The sequence below is a fragment of the Artibeus jamaicensis genome, unplaced genomic scaffold (assembly GCF_021234435.1).
Source record: "Artibeus jamaicensis isolate MK-2021 breed Jamaican fruit bat unplaced genomic scaffold, CSHL_Jam_final contig_240, whole genome shotgun sequence".
NCBI classification, from domain to species: Eukaryota; Metazoa; Chordata; class Mammalia; order Chiroptera; family Phyllostomidae; genus Artibeus; species Artibeus jamaicensis.
The window spans coordinates 4,134,674-4,155,350 of NW_026521506.1; the positions used below are offsets into that span (position 1 = coordinate 4,134,674).

Consider the following 20,677-nt stretch of genomic DNA (forward strand, 5'->3'; position numbering starts at 1 on the left):
ACTCACTTGGGATCAGGTGCCAGAGCTAGGCAAGTTAAGTGGTTTTGGTGGTAAGGACTAAGGCAAGGCAGAGAAGCGAGGGTTCGGGAACTGGGTCCAGGGCCCCTTGCTGAGGCGTGTCAGAGGAGGGAACGTAGCAGGGTGATGCCCGAGTGAGAGGCTACCGCGGGCTGGGCGGGGGGCAGTGGGGCGCGGGGGAACTAGTCCCGAGCGAGTCCGCTTTCAGATTTCCCACGGCCCGACGCTCCGCCGGACAATCCTGCCGCCCTCGTGTCGCCCCCCGCAAAAAGAAATAGGAAACGCGGCCCCATTGGGTCGGCGGCGGAAGCGCTGCCAAACGCAGGAGTAAGTCAGGCGCGGGCACGGCACCTTGTTTACCCCACTCGGCGGCGCGCCCCTGCGGGCGCCCCGTTTGGAGGCGGTGTCCGAGACGCTGCACCCGAGAGGCAGCCGGCCGCGATTGGCTGGTGACTGGGAGGAGGACGCCGAGTGGGAGGACAGGGAGCCCGGCCCTACAGTACCAGCACGCTGCCGCTAGATGCCGCTCCCTCCCAACGGGAACCGGGAGCGGCTTCGTGGCCGACAGATGGCGCCTGCGCGTTCCATTCGCCTCTAAGTCGCCGAAGAGCGAACACCCCAAACAATCCCGAAGCGCCACCAAAAAAAAAAAAAAAAAGAAAAAAAGAAAAAAAAAAAAAGAAAAAAAAAGAAAAAAAAAAACCCGCCGGATCCGACCGCCACTTTCAAAACCCCCCACCGCTCTAGAACCGCGGGAGCTTCCGTCCCTGAGTAGAATTCGAGGGTGTAAAGAAGAGGAAGGGGAAAATATCTTGTACCAGCCCAGGGGTGAAGAAGCCCCTGGCCTGAGAAAGAAGGAAGGAGAAGTGGGGGAGGCGAACAGTCTCGTTGCTGCCTCTGTGTACGCTGAGGGGGGAGGTAAGTTATAAAATGGCGGAGGCGAAGCTTCTAGAAGTTTGGAGGGGCACCCGGAGGGCGCGGGGCCCACCGTGAGGTGTGTATGGTTGAAATAGGGCGCGGGAGAGGAGTTGGGAGGGAAGGCGATTGGGCGCTCCGTTGCCATTTAATTTCCCGTCTTCTTCCTTTGCCCCCAGCGGGGCCAGCCTGGAGCGGGTAGCAAAGTCAAGGCGGGGGTACTCCTCCTCGTCCCCGCATAACCCCCAGCCCTTCTTTCTCTGCTGATCCCCCCAAGTCCCTACCTCCACAGTACCAAGGAACTTCCAACCCTCTTCCTACCTCCTACTCTTACAGTGGCTTTCTACCGCAGGACTCTTCTTTTGGATTACCCTCGCTGAAGATTTTCTCTTCCCTCGCCCCACTCTCCCTCGGGGCCTCTACGGAGGACCCCCCCCCAATTGGTGGCCCAAAATGGAGAACGCGGAGCAGCGCAAGATGGAGGCTCCGCTTGTCTGTGTAGCATTAGATTTAGGTGCCTTTTCTCCGGCAGGCTCTTAAGGCTGGGAGAGCCAAAACTGGAGGTGGGGTGGGGTGTAGTGCAAGCCTAGTCAGGGTAGGCTAGCCGGGGAGGTTATGAGTGGGTGGGGGGGAGCGGGCCGTGATGGTGAGGGGAAGGAAGAGAGCAAAATGGTGGTGCTGGGAACCTGGGGGGAGGGGAGAAGAGGAGGCTCAGTTGTGTATATTTGGGCCTCGGACCGAGGGAGGCGAGGGAAAATCTACTCTGATCACACCCCTCCCTCGTGCCCCCTCCCTTCCCTCTTCCCCTCCTTCCTTTGCTCCCTCCCTCCCCTCCCTTTCTCTCTTCCTCCCTTCCTAGAGAGGGAACAACATTCATGTGACGGGCCCCTCGGCTTCTCCCCCGCCCCATCATCTCCAGCGCGTGGTGGGGAAACTGCCGGGGAAAGCGATTGGCATCGATCTCTCCATCCCTTCCGAGGCCCGACTTCGGTCAGTTTTGTTTGGGCAACAATTTTATAAATTAGGTTGGGATCTGGCGGTGTCGGTCCCCTCGTGCAGCCCTTGCCCCGAAGGGGGCCCTGCTCGGTTGGCATGGGAGGAGGGGGGAAGGGCGGGAGTGGAAGGCTGTTTGTTGGGGGGTTTTGGCGCCACTTTTGTTTTAGTTTTAGTGCTGCTTTTCGTTCCCACCCCCACCCGCGCTGTCTTTCTCCAGATACGAAGTGAGCTGATCATTGCCCCAGGTAGGCAGCGTCTCCTTTTTCCCTTCACACTTTTATTCTGGCTGGGGATTGACTTTCTTTTTCCTTCTTTCCCGTACCCGCTGATCTGTGCACGGCGATCCCGGGGACGAAAAGGGTCGGACAGGCGATGGGAGAGAGAAGGTGTGGGAAACAGCATCAAGTAGTTCCGCAAAACTTTGAGCCCCGTTCCTATTTTCTTCTGGCCTACATTCGTAAACGTATTGTTGAATTCTGTCCCCATTATTATTAATTTTTTTTGTCGCGAGAATGTCTTGCCTTGCTTTTAGTTTTTTTTTAATAAGCCGCTGTACTTTCGACGGTTTTCGCTCCTCTTTGTATATATATCATTTTATTTTTAATCCTTGAATGTAATGGTCTTTATCGTGTTTTTTCGTGTGTGCTGCAGTGTTCTGCTTTAATTTTTAATATTGCATTAGTTTCATCCAGTTTGCGACTTTCTCCGTGGCCTAGAAATGTTTTATGTTGTTGACTACCACTCCTCCCTTCTCTTGGATGTAGTTTTTAAATAAAGGGTCATGGTGTTTGATTAAATGGTTATTTACAGTATACATGATATACCTATTAGAAACTTTTGATCTGTAGGATTAGGTTTAAGTAAACGAAAAGCTTGCTGGTTTGAAATGGTTCCTTAAAATGCGCGGGCCGCCCCCCCACCCCCACCCCCAGCGCCCCGTGTTGCCCCATCTTCCCCTCACACCGGTGTAAATTCCGACCCCCTTTCTCCCTGGACCGCCGTATTTCACAGCAGCCACACCCTGTATTTGTCTCTGTAGATTGCACTCATTATCAGGTTAATTTAGTGACTTAAACCACCATGATGGGACTTGCTTAAGCACAAGCTTCTTTTCCTGTTTAGTCCTAGTGGCTAGTGTCGAAAGAGGAATAATCGAGGTTTCTTGACGAAACCTGGTGCAGTCCAACCTCTGCTTTTTTTTTTTCTGTTGTCTTTTTCCTACTCCGGGCTGTTGGCGGTGTCAGCACCGCTGCTGGGGGCGGGGGTGGAGGGGAGAAAGAGTCGGGTTACCGAAGTGCGTCATTCCTGGCTCTAGCTGGGCCTGCTCGGGAGCTGCTGGTGTTTGTTACTGTCCTCGCAGCACTTTCCTGCCAACCTTCTATCTTGTGCGTATTGGTTAGGAGCAAAATCAGGAGGCGGTCTCCTAATTCTATCTGTAGCCTAGCGCGTTGCGTTTAAGGGTATATGTGAACTTATTTAAAAAAAAAAAAACAACAAAAACCGGGTCCTGGAAAGTGGATACATTTCTGTTTAATGACATACAATTCAGGTAGTTTATAGACTTGCTTTCTTGCTATATTTTCCGATGAACGGTGGGGTTAATTTTGAATATTTTCAACCACTTAGGTTAAAATGCCTGGTTTTCTTTCTACATTGATATGAATCTATAATTAGGGATCAGAAGGACCAGCTAAGCCATAAGTGTTCAGCGGTTTTTCAAGTGGTTAAATTGTAGTTTTATGACACATTATGTTAAGTAGTCTTTTTTTTATTTTGAGCTAAGGTGCTACATGAATGCAACCTCGTTACACATGCTTAAGTTAATTTTCATCACATACTCCTGTTTCTCCTTTTAGGTATAATTTTAAATATGTCCTTTGGATCTTACGGACTTCATTAAAATTCTTAAAGATGACTCTTTGTTTTTTAGCTGAATTCTTAAATTTACCACCTAACAAGGAGTTGTGTAGAGTGGCTTTAGCTGCATGGTTAGACTCTTGTTTCTTGCTCTACCCAGTGTACTTACTGGAGTCATTGTTTTCCTCTTCATTCTTTTCTGAAGATAATTGGGGGAGGAAACAGGTGAGGGTGGAGATCAAACAAAAGTGGCCTTGAGTTGATGATTGTAGTGGGATGAGTGAGAACAGGAGAGCTCATTGCACTATTATTCTCTTTACTTTTGTATGTACTTAAACTTCCATAATTAAGCAAATTTGAAGAAAAGATTTCAAGTTGTCTTGCAATTTTGGTGTAATAACTTAAATTTATATTTACATATCAGGTCATTTGCATGGGAAACTTGGCCTTGTGTATGAGTAATTACAGAATGCCTAATATACCAACTTTCAAAAATATTTAAATTGAACCAGTATAGAATGAGTGACACAAATGCTTATACATCGGTTGACCTTTAAATGGTTGTAACTTAGTTTGAATGTGCTCTACTTTCAATTTTTAAAAATTTTTTTGAAGACAGGAAAATTCCATTGCCAAATTTTGTAAATTTTGCTTGGTGTCTTTCATTAAGTTGGAGTTAAAGTGAGTCACTGTGAAAGGATTTACTATTAATAGGAGGGGCTTTGGCAGTTGGAATAAGTGACAGTGGAAGGGATTCCAGTGCCCTAGGGAGCATTCCTGGTAGGAAGATCTTTGGTATCGGTTCAATTCAGTCAGTATTTGGTGTTTAACGAATGGGTAGACTAGAGGGTTGGAAAAGAAGTGTACTTACTAGCTGTTCTTCCCCACAGTGAAATAACTAGCATTCTAGTATCAGACACTGGCAGTGGGGGTGGGTGCGCACCTTTTTTTTAGCTGATATGAAAATTGTGTGTAAATGTAAATAAGTTAGCCCCCAAGGATCTGGAGCTATAGTTAAAGGCGATATGTAAAATATTGTAATATTGTCTGTGACAAAAAATTCCGGCCATTACCCATCACCTGTAAATAAAAGATTAATGCAGTTAAAATCCTCCCTCCTTAGTGTATTTGTGAATTGCTTCTAAATTCTTGGAAGGTAAGTGCCTCATTTTTTGCAGTTTTGTGGTGTTGAGGATCAGGTTCTCCCCCCACCTATAAGATGTATTTTTGAATATATGTCAGAGTTCTAAAGGGAATCCAAAATAATGGATATTTAATTTTATGTTTGGTAAAGTGTGTTCCCTTATCATTGTGACAACAGTTCACTCTCATCTGGATACAGCCGTTTTATAACTCTTAATATTAGTCTGTTTGTATATTTCATATTTGGCATGTTAGCTTTAGAAGGATGTTAAGACAAATTGCATATCTTGAATTCCTATTCGTATGCAAATAATCTTAAGTAGATGATGAGGATTGTGGCTTCAGATTCATTTTATTGTGGTGAGGCAACAGCTAAACTACTAAACCAACAAATTATGAGTTTGGTAACTTTGAAGTCTATTTTGTTAGGGTTTTTTTAAAGCCCAAACTCAGGATTTTAATGAAATTAAATTGTACATTCCTTCTTCATTGTTTTCTTTTTTGACCGTAATGACTTTGTTGGTCGCCTTAGGATGGGTGAATTAAAATTGGTGGGGTTGGGTGAAGAGCAGTGTTAGGCTCAAATTACCCTTTGGGAATATAGGGTTAGATGTGGAAATATGCTTGCGACAGTTTAGTAATGCTTAATATTCTGCGTGTTTAACTGATGCCACCCACAGTCATATGTGGGAAGGGAGTAAACAGTGAATAGCTTATTCTTTTTGCTTTGGGTTCTTTATAATAGATGGAAGACTTCAGTTTTTGATGCTGCAAGTTAAGTTTTGAGTTTAGAATTTACATTAAATGGGCACAATAATCTGTTTCATCTCATTGGGATAACGTTCATATTTCTTAAATGTGACTTTTTGCGTCTCACATTAAAAAAAAGCGTGCACTTATATTAGCACTTTGAAATCCCTATTAGTAGGTTATTTGGAGACTTGAATATGGCAGTTTACTGTACAGTGGAACATTGTGGTATACCTATTTTGGGAGTTGGGGAGCATAGCAAAGGAATCGATAAATCCCAGTTAGCTGTGGGTATCAGTATATATGGAAATGTGTTTAATCATTGGAGAGTAAAGAAGACTTTAAAGGTATAGGTTATTTTACATATTCTTTACATTTTCTTTTGTAATCTACTTTTGATACATGTTTAGGACTTTTAATTTGTGCTTCAATACTGTCCTGGTATAGTAATTTTCTGTATCTCCGGATATCTTAAGCTGTGGTTATGGCATGTTCTGTTTGGCAAAGATATGTGAGAAAACAGAATTGTCAGTTTTATTTTTTTCAGTCTCTTGAGTTACCCATTTTGCATTTAATTTAACCAAATTTTATATATTACCAGTGTGAATGGTATTGCTTGATGGAGTCTTATTTTTTGTATATGTGCATTAAAAAAGCCGCATCTCTTTAGAGGCTGTGGCAATCTGTTGCCTGAACTGTGTTTTTAACGTATGCTTGCTGTAGTTCTATATTTGATAGTAACCAGAAGAAAGCAAGAAGTTTTTATATACAGTTAGTCTAGTCAAGAGATTATTGAATTTTTAAAGTCCTCTTTCCCCAAAGGAAGGGAGGGTTAATAATGTCAGTGGTTTGTTTTATTTTATTATTTTAATTGGAAAATACATGACTAGGCTTGATGAGAGAAACTAGGGAGATTTCTATAAACTGTATGATCTAATGTACAACTCAAAGGTAAAATTCCTTTATAAAAAATAGTTTAGATTCTGTTGCATGTTGCCAGAGGGAGGGAAAGTTAAGTCCTATTTACACTTTAGCCTGATTAACATTTGTTGTAATGGGATTTGACCTATAACTTGTTGAATCCTGAGATATTCTAAGAAAGTCTTAATTTAGTTGCCATTGGAGTTCCTTTTGAATGCCAGTAACTGTGGTGTGTGTTTTTTTAATGTGTTGTTTAATCTTCCCAGCTACCTTGCAGGATAGGTGGTTATTATCATTTTATAGGTGGGGAAATTGGGGCTCTCAGAATAAATGGCTTGTTACATGATGATAGTAGACATACTGAATTCACACCCAAATTACTCTGGCCTCAAAAACGGCCTTTTTTGTTAAGCTCAGTAGTTTCCCTTAACTGGTTTAGGTCTTTAGTTATCTATAACCAGAAAGCGCGTATCATTTATTGTACAAAATGACAGTTGGTTTTTCATGTGTAGTGCAAGATAAATGAAAATTTTTACAAGGGTTAGATGAGTTGCAGCCTAGTGAACAGTCTGAATTGTGTTTTATACTAATAGTCGAAAGAGGTGAAATAAGTCTGAGCTTTGTTTTTGAGTGTGCTCATTATACAAAAATTTGTAGGATAGTATGTTGAATTGTAGGGCTTTTTTGGTCATACTGTGGTAGGTAGAATGGTTTCAGTGTGGTTTTTTCCTGTCACTTATGCTCTGTACTGAATAGAGTAGTTCCCCAATTGTTCCATTTGTTTATTGAGTGATTGGATTTGAAATAAAAATTTAGGTGATGCTGTTTGTAATCCACTGCTCTGATTGGTTGTGTAGGGGGATGTTTTTTTGTTATTTAATGATACTTTAAAAATGTTCTAAGTGTAAGTATTTCCTCTGTTTAAACTTCCTATTCTAGTTCATCTTTTTAATTTATTAAATTTTGTTCTTATTTTCATCACGTAATAGGTAATATTGGTGCCTTGGATTATTAGATTCATTAGTGATCAGAATCTTGATCTTAGCTTTCTTTGCTTTCCTCTTTTTTCCTCTGCATTTCATAAACTATAGCTAGAATTTTTCTTATGTGAAGGGATGTTAGATGTTGGATATCTGGCCCAAGATAAATTAGCGGAGATGAAGTAAAACTGAATATATTAGTGCTTTTCATAGCCATGAGTCAAATTTATATGTTTTATGTTAATCATTCCCTTAAGCTTTAATCTGTAGGAAATAATTTTTCCATGTGATAGTCTTCTACCCACAGTCTTTGTTCAGTATTGAGTCTTTTCATCCATATTTCCACCTTTGTATTCCAAGAATATCAAGACCTTGGTGTTCTACAACAGAATTATGCCTCAAGTCATCTGTTCTATGCAGTGGTTTCTTCCTCTCCATCTTACAGTGATGCTAGTTATGTACCATTCTTGGGAGAATTTAGGAGATTGTCACTCGGGTCACTTTCTGAGTTCTGTGGTTAGTATGAGGAACACTGGTTGAGAAAGGCTGCTGCCAGAATATTCAGGGACTTGGTTTGGCCTAACCCGAGTTTTACTTTCCACAATTACTTTACTGTCAGTAACCCTAATGTAGTCTCCACTAAAACTTATGTATGATAAAATGTGAATGCAACTGACAACACTGCCATGTCTGTGGGATAAATCGATTAGTGTTTATGTCAAGCAGTTAGTGCTACTGGTTGTTTGAAAGAATTGAATGTGGGAAATTAAACGCATGATTTTTTTATTTTATTTTTATTTTTAATAAACACGTGACTTTTGTAAAAAGGAATATTGTAGGAGCACTTCATTATACAATTCAAAATTTCTTATAAAAAGTCTTTGACGGGGACTATAACATTAACAATAGCTAACACTGACTGAACTCTTACCATATTCCAGACAGGTTAGAAGTGTCATATGTGTATTAGCTTACTTCGTATTTATAACCTTATGAAGTAAGATGACCATGTGATTTATTGTTCAAATCAGGATACTTTTGAGAGTGAAAGGGGGCACTAACCAAATGGCATGCTGGGATAATAGTATAAACTAGGACTGTCTCGGAGAAACTAGGATGTATGATGACCCTAATTAATACCCACTTTTTCAGAAGAAACCAGACTATAGGGAGGCCAAGTAACTTGCCCAATTAGTAAGTGGTAGGAAGGGATTCAAAACCCCTACAGAGATTTCTCTAGGCATGAAAGTGATTTAAATTTCCATAAACTGCCACATTTGAGAGCTTGTTTTTATTCTTTTAGAGGAGTATTTACAGGTGTGGGGGAGATAGTAAACTATAAGATACAGTATTTTTTAAAAGCCAGTAGAATTTCTAGTTGGCTTTTTTAAAGTGACAAGATTTCAGTGATTATATGTGTTAATGTTGAAAACCAACTTCTCTGAGGTTCGCTTTAATAAAGAATATTCAGGAAAACTACTTTTACAGTTTATAGCTGTATGTTTTCCTTACATATTATTCAAACACCTTTGCCATTTTCTTAGAAGGAAATGTGAATTGTATGATATATCATGGGGATTCTTATGTGGAGAATTTCTTGAGAAGAAAGCTGAAAGAGATAATTTTGTGACTAGGGAGAAGTGGTATTAGAAAAGAAAGAAAAAGGTCCAGTTTAGAGACTTATCTGAAGTTAAACTGATTTGGTATCATAATTTGAGAGTTAAGCTGTTTTTCTTTTTAAGATTTTATTTATTTACTTTTAGAGAGAGGGGAAGGGAGGGAGAAGAGGAGAGAAACATCATTGTATGGTTACCTCTTGCACACCCCCCCCCCCCCACTGGGGACCTGGTCCATAACTCGGGCCTGTGTCTTGACTGGGAATCAAAATGGCGACCCTTTGGTTTGCAAACTGGTGCTTAATTCACTGAGCCACACCAGCCAGGGTGAGCGCTAAATCTTATAGAGGTTGATGTCTAATTTCATAAAATTAATAGTGCTATTTTATTTTGGGTGACTTCTTGTTGCCTTGTATTTCTGGCCTGTTTATGTTTGTGGTACATCCCACCCCCCCAAAAAGTGATTACTGTAGGTGAATTCAAATATTTGGAGAAATGATTTGAGCATAATTGTAGATGTGCTGTATTGTAAACTAAGATCCTTTTTCTTCAGTGGGGGTGAGTGGTAGAGTTCTGATCTTAAGAGAACTTTGAGTTTTGTTTTCATACTTGGGTATTTTAATATCTCATTGAGGGGTTTGTGATTTTCTCTTCTAGCTAGTTTACTTTAGGAGGTTTTGTTGGTGTCACTTTTATTGACAAGTGAGAGGTTAGTGTGTAGGTCTTCAGTTTTTAAAAAGTCTTATTTAAGTTCATTCAAGCCATCATGAAGTTGGAAGTGGTGTGGGAAACCACATTTGTGACCAGATGAAGGAATTTGAGTGATTGATAGACAAAAGTTTATATTTTGTGGAGTTGCTCTATTATATTAAATTAATGCAGTTGGTTTTTTATAAAGCAATTGCTAGTGTTTAATCTGAAGCCCATGAATAGGATGGAGGTGTGAGAACCCTCCGAAATTACTTGGAAAATGTGTAAGTGCTTTTTCCCTCCAGGTTCTCAAGAACATTCGTTCATTGTTATATCAGGTGGTACTGAAAAGTGCCGACAGAGATGGAGGCGTATATTCAGGTAACATTGTTGGTTGGGCTTTCTCACTCAAAAGGATGATACATAATCCCTTTCAATACTGTTGTGCACTGGGATTACTACATATTAAAGCAGGGGTGTCCAACCCATAGCCCAGGATGGCTATGAATGTGGCCCAACACTAAATTTTAAATTTACTCAAAACATTTCTTGGTTTTATTACTAAGTTTTATTACCTAGATATATACATTTTCTATGTTAGTGATCACAGACTTGGAACCGACCTGCTTGACAATTTAAAAAGATTATCAAAAGGGCCACTGCATAATTAGGGTTATTATGTGAGGATGTTTTTGCTTACCTCGGGTGGTGGATATCGCGAAAATTATGCACGGACCTTTGTTTTTGCTCATCAGTTTTCCTTAGTGTTTGTGTACTTAATGTGTGGCCCAAGACAACTCTTCTTCAAGTGTGGTCCAGAGATGTCAATAGGTTGGACACCCCTGTATTAAAGGGTATTAGGCTAAAACCAGTAGTCATCAGTATGGTTTTATAGGGTCCTCAATGTGAGATTAATGACAAGTATTTAACACTAGAGGACTATTCTGGAAAGCTTTAGGGGAATAAATAACAATCGAGGACTGTTAATGTAGCCTTAGAATGCTTTTCAGTTTTTGGTGGTTGTTAATAAACTAAGTTAAAAGAGCCCATGACCATCCCCTATAATGAATTACTGTTATCAAAGGTCGAAACCTTCTAAATGATATACTGGTTCTGTGTAAAAGCAAAAGAGGCAATCAGCAATCACTCTTGTTATGGGACTTGTGCGTCTGTCTTTATTTCAAATTCTAAATGCTTACTTTTAAATAGGAACTTAAGTTTATATATATGCTTATGCTTTACTTCTGGATTCTTTGTTGGAATGTTATTTTGAAATATCTTTGTAGCAGCATATGATACTTAATAAATTCATTCTCTATATAGGATATGTATGATGATAGAGGTTTGGTATATTTGAAGTATTTTCATTTCAGGATTGGGGCGTAAGGTATTCTTTTTTCTTGGATTTCTAACCTTTTCTCTTTTGAAAAGCAAAGAGAAATTTTCTGTACTCACCAATGTGTCTACTGCCTTGTACTTAATTTGCAAACTTTATGGCGACTAGAATGTTATTACAAAGAACACATTTAATATCCTCTTACTTAAAAAGGCCTTTTTGTGGTTTAAGAAGTAGTATTAAAGATAGGAACATGAACCTTTGAGAATTTCCCTTCTATACTAAAGAAGTAAGAAAATATAGGAAATATTAGCAAAGCCATTAATATTTTCCCTTTGGGGTGTGACCCTCCCTGTTTCCACCACTCAGTTCAGGCCAAAAGGCATTCCTCAGACTTTATCCCTGGCAGGAGAATTGAGGAAGTGGTGGTAGCCATGGCTGGCAGGGAAGCAGAAGCATGAAGGTATGTTTTTGAAAAGCAAAATTGTCAATGACAAATGGATTTTTCCAGCACTGAGTGTATTATGTATGTATTTGAGTTTTGATTAAATACCAGTGCATAATGTGCTACTATTCATTGAAGACTCTTCAGTAGTTGTATTCATATTTGGTTGTTTTAGATATACTTGAAAATTTTCAGAGGGATTATGGGCAGTATGGGATTATATTAGAAAAGATCCGTTAGTAGGGAATTAATTCCTAAACCTTTGAAGTAGTCTGAAATAGTCATCCAAGTTGCCGAAGAAAAAGAGCAAACCAAACTTCTTGAGAGGTAGTTATTTGTGTGTGTGCGCGCGCGCGCGCATATAAATATCTAGTGTTTAAATGTGCAATATTGGTGAATATCCAGATTTTTCATAACTAAAATTGTTAACTTTTTCAGACTAGAAATTACATCTTTATCTGATTTGAGTCCTTGTCTCATATAGTACATATTACACAGATTCTCAAGTAATTGAAATGAAACCAGGTTTTCTAGAAATGGAACCCTGCATTATAATTACATGATTAATAAAGAACTGTATGTTGGGAGAGAAGTAGTCAATTTAGTTTCCTTTAGTTGGCTTTGCATTAATGATAAACTTGAAGTTTGTATGTACAGGATATTATATAGTAGTTGTACTAGATTCCTTAACATTTAACTTATTTTTTACAACAACTGCGTGAGGTAGCTGATGGTATTTTCATTTACTAAGGTTCAGAATTGGTTAAATGACTCACCCAAGACAACTCAGCTAGTCATTGGCAAAGCTTCCTTTTAATTCAGTTCTGCCTAATTCCAGCACACTTCTCTATGTGGGGACACACTGCCTCCCAGTGGGGTGACTCACAGATTTTGTAGTAACTTTTGTGGAGGCAGCGAATTAAAGGAGACAAGAATCCTAAATTGAAGAGACTGAGGCAGAAGTTAAACTTCTCAAAGTAGTCAGAACATTTTTGAAAATCAGGTAGGAGAAAGGCTTATTTTCTTCCAAGAGCTGATAGAGGATAAGTCATTCTCGGTCTGAATGTGAATATGTTTCATCGTTTATAATAAATATCAAGTAACAATTAGAAGAGGGTTGGATTGGGGGAAGATGATGAAGTTTGTGGTATTGTACTTGTGTTAATCAGTAAAGTGACACCCGAATTAATTTTAAGGAATTAAACTTGTTATAAATTGTGAAACAAAATGTTAGCCAAAGTATTGTCAGCATTTGTCTCACGAGTAGTGTTCTTACTAAAGGGCAATAATACTTATAGGAACAGTCTGTTCAGGTAGATTGGCCTAAATGCAGGCAACATTATGCCATTTTGCATTGTTCTGTTTTTCATTTTCTCCAGCCTTCTTTTTCTGCCGCTTTCCCACCTCCAGTGTTTTTACACTTTCTAAAATTCTCCATGGAAAGTAGAAACGTGATGGTAATTTCCTGTTTTTAAATTTTTATGCTATTTTAATGCTAGAAAATTATATATGTTGGCACTTCTGCATGCTGGGCACTAAAATAGAAGTGATTTAAAAAATTAACCCATTTAATCCTCAATAACTCTGTGAGGTGGGCACTGTAATTATTTCTTATTTATAGGTGAGAAGACAGGTGCAGAGTGAAAATGTAAAACTGCCTGAGGACATGTACAGTGAGTCCTCACTTAACACAATCCATAGGTTTTTGGAAACTGACTTTAATCGAAATGACAAGTAACAAAACCAGTTTTACTGTAGGCTAATTGATATAAATAAGAGTCAAGTTCCTATAGCATATTTCTGGTCATAAAATCAACCAAACTAGGACATGTACAGTGAGTCCTCACTTAACACAATCCATAGGTTTTTGGAAACTGACTTTAATCGAAATGACAAGTAACAAAACCAGTTTTACTGTAGGCTAATTGATATAAATAAGAGTCAAGTTCCTATAGCATATTTCTGGTCATAAAATCAACCAAACTTCTAAGTAAAGACTCAAAACATTTTAAATATTAACTGTTGGAATGCATTTGAGCTATACATAAATTTAAGGAAGATTAAGAAACACAAGTGAATTATTTTCCAACCCAATTCTGGCTGTTCAGGGTACAAGGTGGGACCCCCCTGGCTAGGATGCCCTCCCACACAGGGAGAGGCAGTCACACACACCCACACCCACTGGGACTGGGACAATGTAGACACGCCAGTTCACCTCACATGCACATCTTTGTGATGTGGGATGAAAACAGAGTCCCTGGAGAAAACCCACACAGACATGGGGAGAGACCATGCAAACTTCATACAGGAGTCCTGGCTGGGAATTGAAGTTTTCATCAAATTGAAATGATGTTGAATGAAATAGCATTGTTTGAGCACCTGCTGTACCTAGGAAGAGGTGGAGAGCCTTGAAGTGAACCCAGGCTGTCTGGTTGTAGAGTCCATGTTCTTAATGCTACAGCACCATGCTGCTGATGAGTTGACGTTAACATGAATGGTTTCCTCATCCTGGCAATGTATTTATTTAAGCCCTCCCTTTAATTGTGGAATTATGTTTGTTTGTCCTTACAGGAATTTTAAAGGTTAGCAGAGGATTAGGTAAATTTCTGATCCTCAGGTTTCTCAAGCATAGAATAATACCAGCTGCCTTACATGTTATTATGGGAATTAGATAACAGTACCTTTTCTGAGTAGTTTCTGTGCACCAGACAATATGCTGAGGATTTTGCTGGCATGGTAGGCCCCCAGATAACTGTAATCTCCTTTACTCAGTACATTTCATGTGTCAGATGTCTGAGGATATTATACACATTTTACAGGTGAGAAAACTGAGGCCTAAAGGAAATAAATAATTTGCTGAAATAGGTTCCTACCTCAGGGCCTCTCTGTTGCTGGTCCCTCTGCCTGGCTTGGTTCCTCAGTTCTTCAGGACGTTTTGTTCATTCATCCATGATGGACACTTGGGTTCCTTCCATCTTTTTGCTATTGTGAAAATGCTGTGCGGTGTACAAATACCTGTTCAAGTCCCTATTTTAAATTCTTTTGTGCATATACCCAGAAGAAGAATTGGTTCACAAATGAATGTCTAGTATGTAGCAGGCACTGTCCTAAGTAAGCACTGGGGATTTAGTAATGGACAAGAGAAGCCTGGGCCCTGCCCTCATAGAATTTATAGTCTAGTAGGGCTACAAAGGATTAAATAAGCAGTTATAATTAAGTATGTTAACTTTTCCAAAAGGGCAAGTGCAGAGTGCCATGTATATGTTTTATATGGTTATAAAAATATAAGTATTATTAAAGGAAAAGAATACAAAACATTAAATGCTTTTCCATATTCCACTGTAATCCTCTGCAGCAGCACCCCACTTCCCTACCTACCACATGAAAATCTCTTCTGCCTTTTTTTCCACGTTTAAAATTTTAATGTATCTGTAATTTGTTTTTGACTATGATGTGAGTTAGGGCTATTGCAATACTGTGATTTATAAGAAATATACATTTGGTCTTCCTGTTTTTGGTACAGCGCTGCCTAAGTGCTGAGAATGAAAAAGGTGTCTTACGTTAATGAAGTGGTTTTTGGAATGTACCTAAAGATGAAAGTTGATTGGTTGCCAGTGGAGCCAACTCTGTGATTAGAGGGTTGGAACTTTTAGTCTCATCCTCTGACTCCTAGGGAGGAGACAAGGGCTGGAGATGGAGCTCAGTCACCAGTGGCCAATGTTTAATCAACCACGTCTATTTAATGAAACCTCCATGAGAATTGAAAAGGACAGTGTTCAGGGAGCTAGCTTCCCTGTTGGTGAACAAGTGGAGATTTGAGGAGAGTGGTGCCCTCGGAGAGGGATGAAAGTGCCAAGCCCCATACCTTGCCATATGCACCTCTTCCATCTGGCTATTTCTAACTTATCCTTTTATAATAAACTGGTGATCTGGTAAGTAATGTTTCTCTTGAGTTCTGTGAGTGGAGCTAACCAATTAACCTGAGGAAGGGGTCGTTGGATTGTTGGACCCTTACCAGTCTGTCAGAGGCACAGGTAATAACCTAGACTTGCCACTGGCCTCTGAAATGGGGAAAGGGGCAGTTTTGTAGGACTTAACCCTTTAACCTGTGGAATCTGGTGCTATATCTAGGCGGATAGTGTCAGAAATGAGTTGAATTGTAGGACACCCAGCTGCTGTCTGGAGAATTACTTGGTGTTGTGTGGGAAATCCCCCATAGGAATCTGTTCCCAGAACCAATGTAGCCAAACACACTCTCGTCTTTTTCTGTGTGCCATCCCATGAACTACCTAATTATTTTCCTTGTAATACATTTTTCTCTTTCCCCTCTGATTTCGATGGCACTGTGTCTATGTGTAGCGTTGTTTTTTCTTTCCTATCTAATTATGTCCAGCAGTAGAAACACGCTGTCAATCAGTATGAACTTTTAAAGCTCTTTGTAAATGAAGATACATTGTTTTCCAATAGGGTTGTACTCAGCTTACAGAGCTTACATTGCTGTGATGTATGGCAACCACATTATCCTTGCTTTGGAGATGTTATTTTAAGCGGCTAGCCAGTAGTATTTCAGGTTCTTAAATTTGCATTTCTTTGATTACTAGCTAGAATGAATATTTCTCCTTATTTTTGAGTAAGGTATTTTGAATGTGACAGATAACACTTCAGTTTAACCTGAGGGCCTTTTAATTACAAGTATACAGTCGTAGTTTTCTGGTTAATTACTGGTAGTGATGGTTTTTAGTATTAAGTAGATGTATCTAATTAGTTTAAATTGGGTCTGTGTATTTTGTAACGTCTGTTCACCTTATTCATGGTTTTAGTTCATTTTAATTTACAAACAGCAGTTGCTTAGGAAACCAGAAATAATCTATGCATCCTCTTGTCTAGCCCAGTAGTGCTAAGTTGCATTCAGTGGACAGTTTGTGGCTAAGCTGTGCTCAATTGTTCTGTAAATTATAAATACTTGAGTGAGCCAGTGGAGAAAGCTCACATTTTTTTCTCACTGTGGTGTAATCTTTTTAGCAGTGAAGACTAGAGTGAGATTAAAATTTTATTAGTTGTTCAGCCTATTTCTTGATAGTAATGATAATTCTTAGTCATGAGTAGGGTAGAGAAAATAAAATTGGCTGTTAGACATCACTTTTTAAAAAAAGATTTTATTTATTTTTAGAGAGAGGGGAAGGGAGGAAGAAAGATAGGGAAACAACAATGTGTGAGAGACACATTGATTGGTTGTCTTTCACATGCCCCCAACTGGGGACCTGGCGGGCAACCATCAAACCCTGTGAGCTTTTGTTTTGCAGGTGGACAGTCAGTCCGCTGAGCTGCACCAGCCAGGGCACATTCTTAAAAAAATAATTCCATGGAACAGTTGCATTCATGGTTATGCCAGGTAGTAGTACATAGACTTCCTCTATTGAGAATAGAAACCTATGGAAAAGGATAACCTTCTTTAGGATATTTGAGAATGTTCTGGACTGTTTAACTTTAGAGTGATTAAAGATACACTAGCAACTTTGTAGTGAAAATTTTTTCAGGTCTGGGGAGAGAAGTTTGGGGTAAATGGAAAATATAGAATAGTTAATTTTTAAACATTCTGTAGATTGGCTTATTTTAGTTAGGAACATAAATATATTATTTATAACTTTAGTTAAAATATGCACATTATATTGTGTTTAAATATAGTGAGTGGAGCCCTGCTCCCCTCTCAATACAATCACCTTGTTTTATTTTCATGAGCTTTTAGCATTGCTTGGTATTTTCTTGTTTCTTTGTGGCCTCCCTTCCTCCTACTACAGTTTAAGTACCATGGGAACAAGGGCTTTGCTGTTTAATGCTGTAACTTCAGTGTCTAACAGTGCCTGGTATAGTAGGTACTCAAGAAACATTTGTTGAATGAATTACTTAACTGGATACTGATTAAAATATTTAGAAATAAATTCAACCATAGTTGTGAATAGAACTAAATATCCAAACTACTAGAAATTGATCAAGTTTTCTTAAAAAAATTAGTTTGGGAAGGTAGAATAAGTTTTGAATAACAAGCCCCTCATTTGAGGAGCTTATTAGTATTACTGTAGATAAAGAAAGAGGTAAAGCCCAAACAAGATACCAGTCTCCAAAGGTTCATTAAGTAAATCTTTTGCTGTATATAACTATGTCTGGGCTCATTGTCTGATGACAACTGGCAGGTTTTCTTCTGATTAGTTTTATCTTCACAAGTTAGGACAAGTTTTCATTCCTAAGCTTCTGATTTGGTGTACACTAAGCCCTCATTTAACGTCTTTGATAGGTTCTATGACTTTAAGCAAAACAATGTTTAGTGAAGCCAATTTTACCACAGGCCAATTGATAGAAATGAGTTAAGTTCTTATGGCATCTTATAAACATTTTAACAAAATGATATTGAATGAAATGATGTTGAGGACCTGCTGTATTTCCAAATGAAGACAAATTTCTTTTGCAAGTTGCAGAAGAAATCCGAAGCAGATGAAAAAAGAACAGTTACTCAAACTCTACAGTTAATCCTTGCACAATGCAGGGGGTGGGGGTGCTGACACCCCACCACACACATGCATAGTAGAAAATCTGAGTATAACTTTTGAGTCCCCCCAAAACTTAACCACTAATAGCCTACTGTTGACTGGAAGCCTTACTAATAGAGCAATTAACACTTATTTTGTATGTTATATGTATTATATATTGCATTCATACAATAAAACAAGCTTGAGAAAAGAAAATGTTACTAAGAAAATCATAAGCAAAATACATGTACAGTATTTATTGAAAAAAAATCTGCATGTAAAGTGAACCTGTGCAGTTCACACTTGTGTTGTTTAAGGGTCTGCTGTAAATTGCTTTTTTGCCACCATCTTTGGGAAGATTGGGGAGGGAGTATGTTTGTACTGTATTCTCCATTGTTAAATGTATTACTTAATGTCAAATTCGGATTGTGCCACTCATGTTTGTTAATCAAATGTAATAGTAGTGATGATCCTGCCATACTTTCAGTGCATTGTAGAGTTTACATAGCATTTGCACTTTGTCCTCATAATAATCCTTTGGGGAAGGATGTCTTGTGGTATTCATGCTATTTTACGAATGAATCAGCCATTCAGAGGAGCCAAACAAAATAGTCCAAGTCCACACAACTAGAATTGCTAACAGAAACACTAGAACATATATCTGTTTCCTGATTATGGTTCTGTGTTTTTTAGAACCATAGATTTTTAGATCAGGAAGAAGTCTTAACTCTAACCTCTTATATGTATAGGAAATAATTTAACATTGCAAAGCTAATGTGTCAGAATTCTAACTCAGCTCTTCTCAGATTGATTATGTATTGTTTCTAATCTTCCATGTGTTTCATTGTGGAGATGTGCATGCTCTAGGATGAATTGGCTGGCAGATACTGGGTTGGCCAAAAAGTTCATTTGTTTTTTTCTGTACTATGGCTCTAGTACTGCTTAGTTGTCTTAAGTTCATTTGAAACAATTTTGTTAGATTCTATTGTGACAGCTGTCCTATCAGCGTACATTTAAAAAACTAAAATAGGTGAATTTTTATGTAGCCATTTTAATACTGAAGATGGAAGAAACTATGCAACATCTTCAACATATTATGCTTTATGATTTCAAGAAGGGTAAAAGTACAACTGAAGCACAAGAAAAGATTTGTGCAGTATATGAAGAAGGTGCTGTGACTGATTGAATGTGTTGAGTGGTTGGCAAAGTTTTGTGCTAGATATTTTTCCCTGGATGATGCTCTTTGGTTGAGTAGACAAGTTGAAGTTAATAGCGATCAAATTGAGACATTAACTGAGAACAATCAACATTATACCATGCAGGAGATAGCCGACATACTCAAAATATTCAGATCAATAAAGTTATTGGTGAAAATGAAAAATGTGTCTTTTCTTTTTTGGAAAAAAAAAAAAACATATGGACTTTTTGGCCAACCCAGTAACAAAGGTATTAGGGTTTCATAATAGTTTTGTGGTTCAAGTCTATGCTTGTAATGATGAATAGCTTCTAAAAAATATTTGAATGTATTTTGAGACATAAGCCTTAGTTAGAGTCAAGCAGATTTAAGTTGGAATCCTATGACTTCTTTCCCCATTAATTGTGTGGCCTTTTGGAAATTGTTTTTGTTTTCTCATTTGTAGAATGGGCAGGAAATCATCTGGAAATAATTAAAGGTAGTGTATAATGTTAAAGTTTGTGAAACATGGAATGTGTTCAATAATGTTAAGCTTATTTTACAAAATGTCAGGGAGATGAAACTCATGTCTATGCAGAAGGGAGCAACTAAGATGAAAACAAATTTGGGGAAGCATTTGTAGCAAATATGACCAAAGGTTTAATGTTACTTAGCTTTCATACAAATTGATGTGAACAACTATTTCTGACTTTAAATGTTAGTGGATGTGAAGTTTTTAATATTGCTACCACTTATTGAGCCTTACTAAGGTCCAGGCACTAAACTAAGTGTCATTTTTAATCCTTAGGCATCAAATATGTGAAGAACCAGGTGCAAATCTCCCGGTTTTACAAATACCAAAAAATCGTAGACATGCACTTTGTCCCTAAATCAAGAGCCCTAAAATAAATGTTAATCTACTTGAATCTAATAATGAGAAAATAGGAAATGAGTCCATATAAAGTCAATAAACAGGAAGCAATGTTAGTTATTATAATGAAATATTGGGGTCAGTTTTAATGTCTAACAAGAAATAAAGTAGGTTATGAGACAACATATTTGGTAGAATTTCATGGAACTACTAGTTTTTATTATGACAATTACAAAAATGCTTGAAATACATATAGAGATTAAAATTATGTACAATAAATATGCATTCTGTGGTTATATTTTTGAAAAATTGACACCTAGGAATCCATGGACACACAATCCACGCATGCACATATGCATGAAGCCTGGGGAGAAAAAAAGAAAATAAGTAATTTATCAGGGTGATGGATGCTATATGATTGTTCTGAGTTCTTTAAAGGTA

At 38.6% G+C, this 20,677-nt stretch overlaps 1 protein-coding gene across 6 annotated transcripts in view; it reads left to right on the plus strand.

The window, feature by feature from the left end:
- Nucleotides 1–706: 706 nt before the first annotated feature.
- STAG2 (stromal antigen 2) overlaps nt 707–20,677 on the plus strand; it is a 136,717-nt gene continuing 116,746 nt past the window's right edge. Inside the window, exon 1 of one of the 6 annotated variants that reach the window (XM_037154117.2) lies at nt 707–936. The gene's annotated coding sequence lies outside the window, so the exon portion shown is untranslated. The other 5 variants (XM_037154122.2, XM_037154120.2, XM_037154118.2 and 2 more) reach the window with 5 other exon arrangements.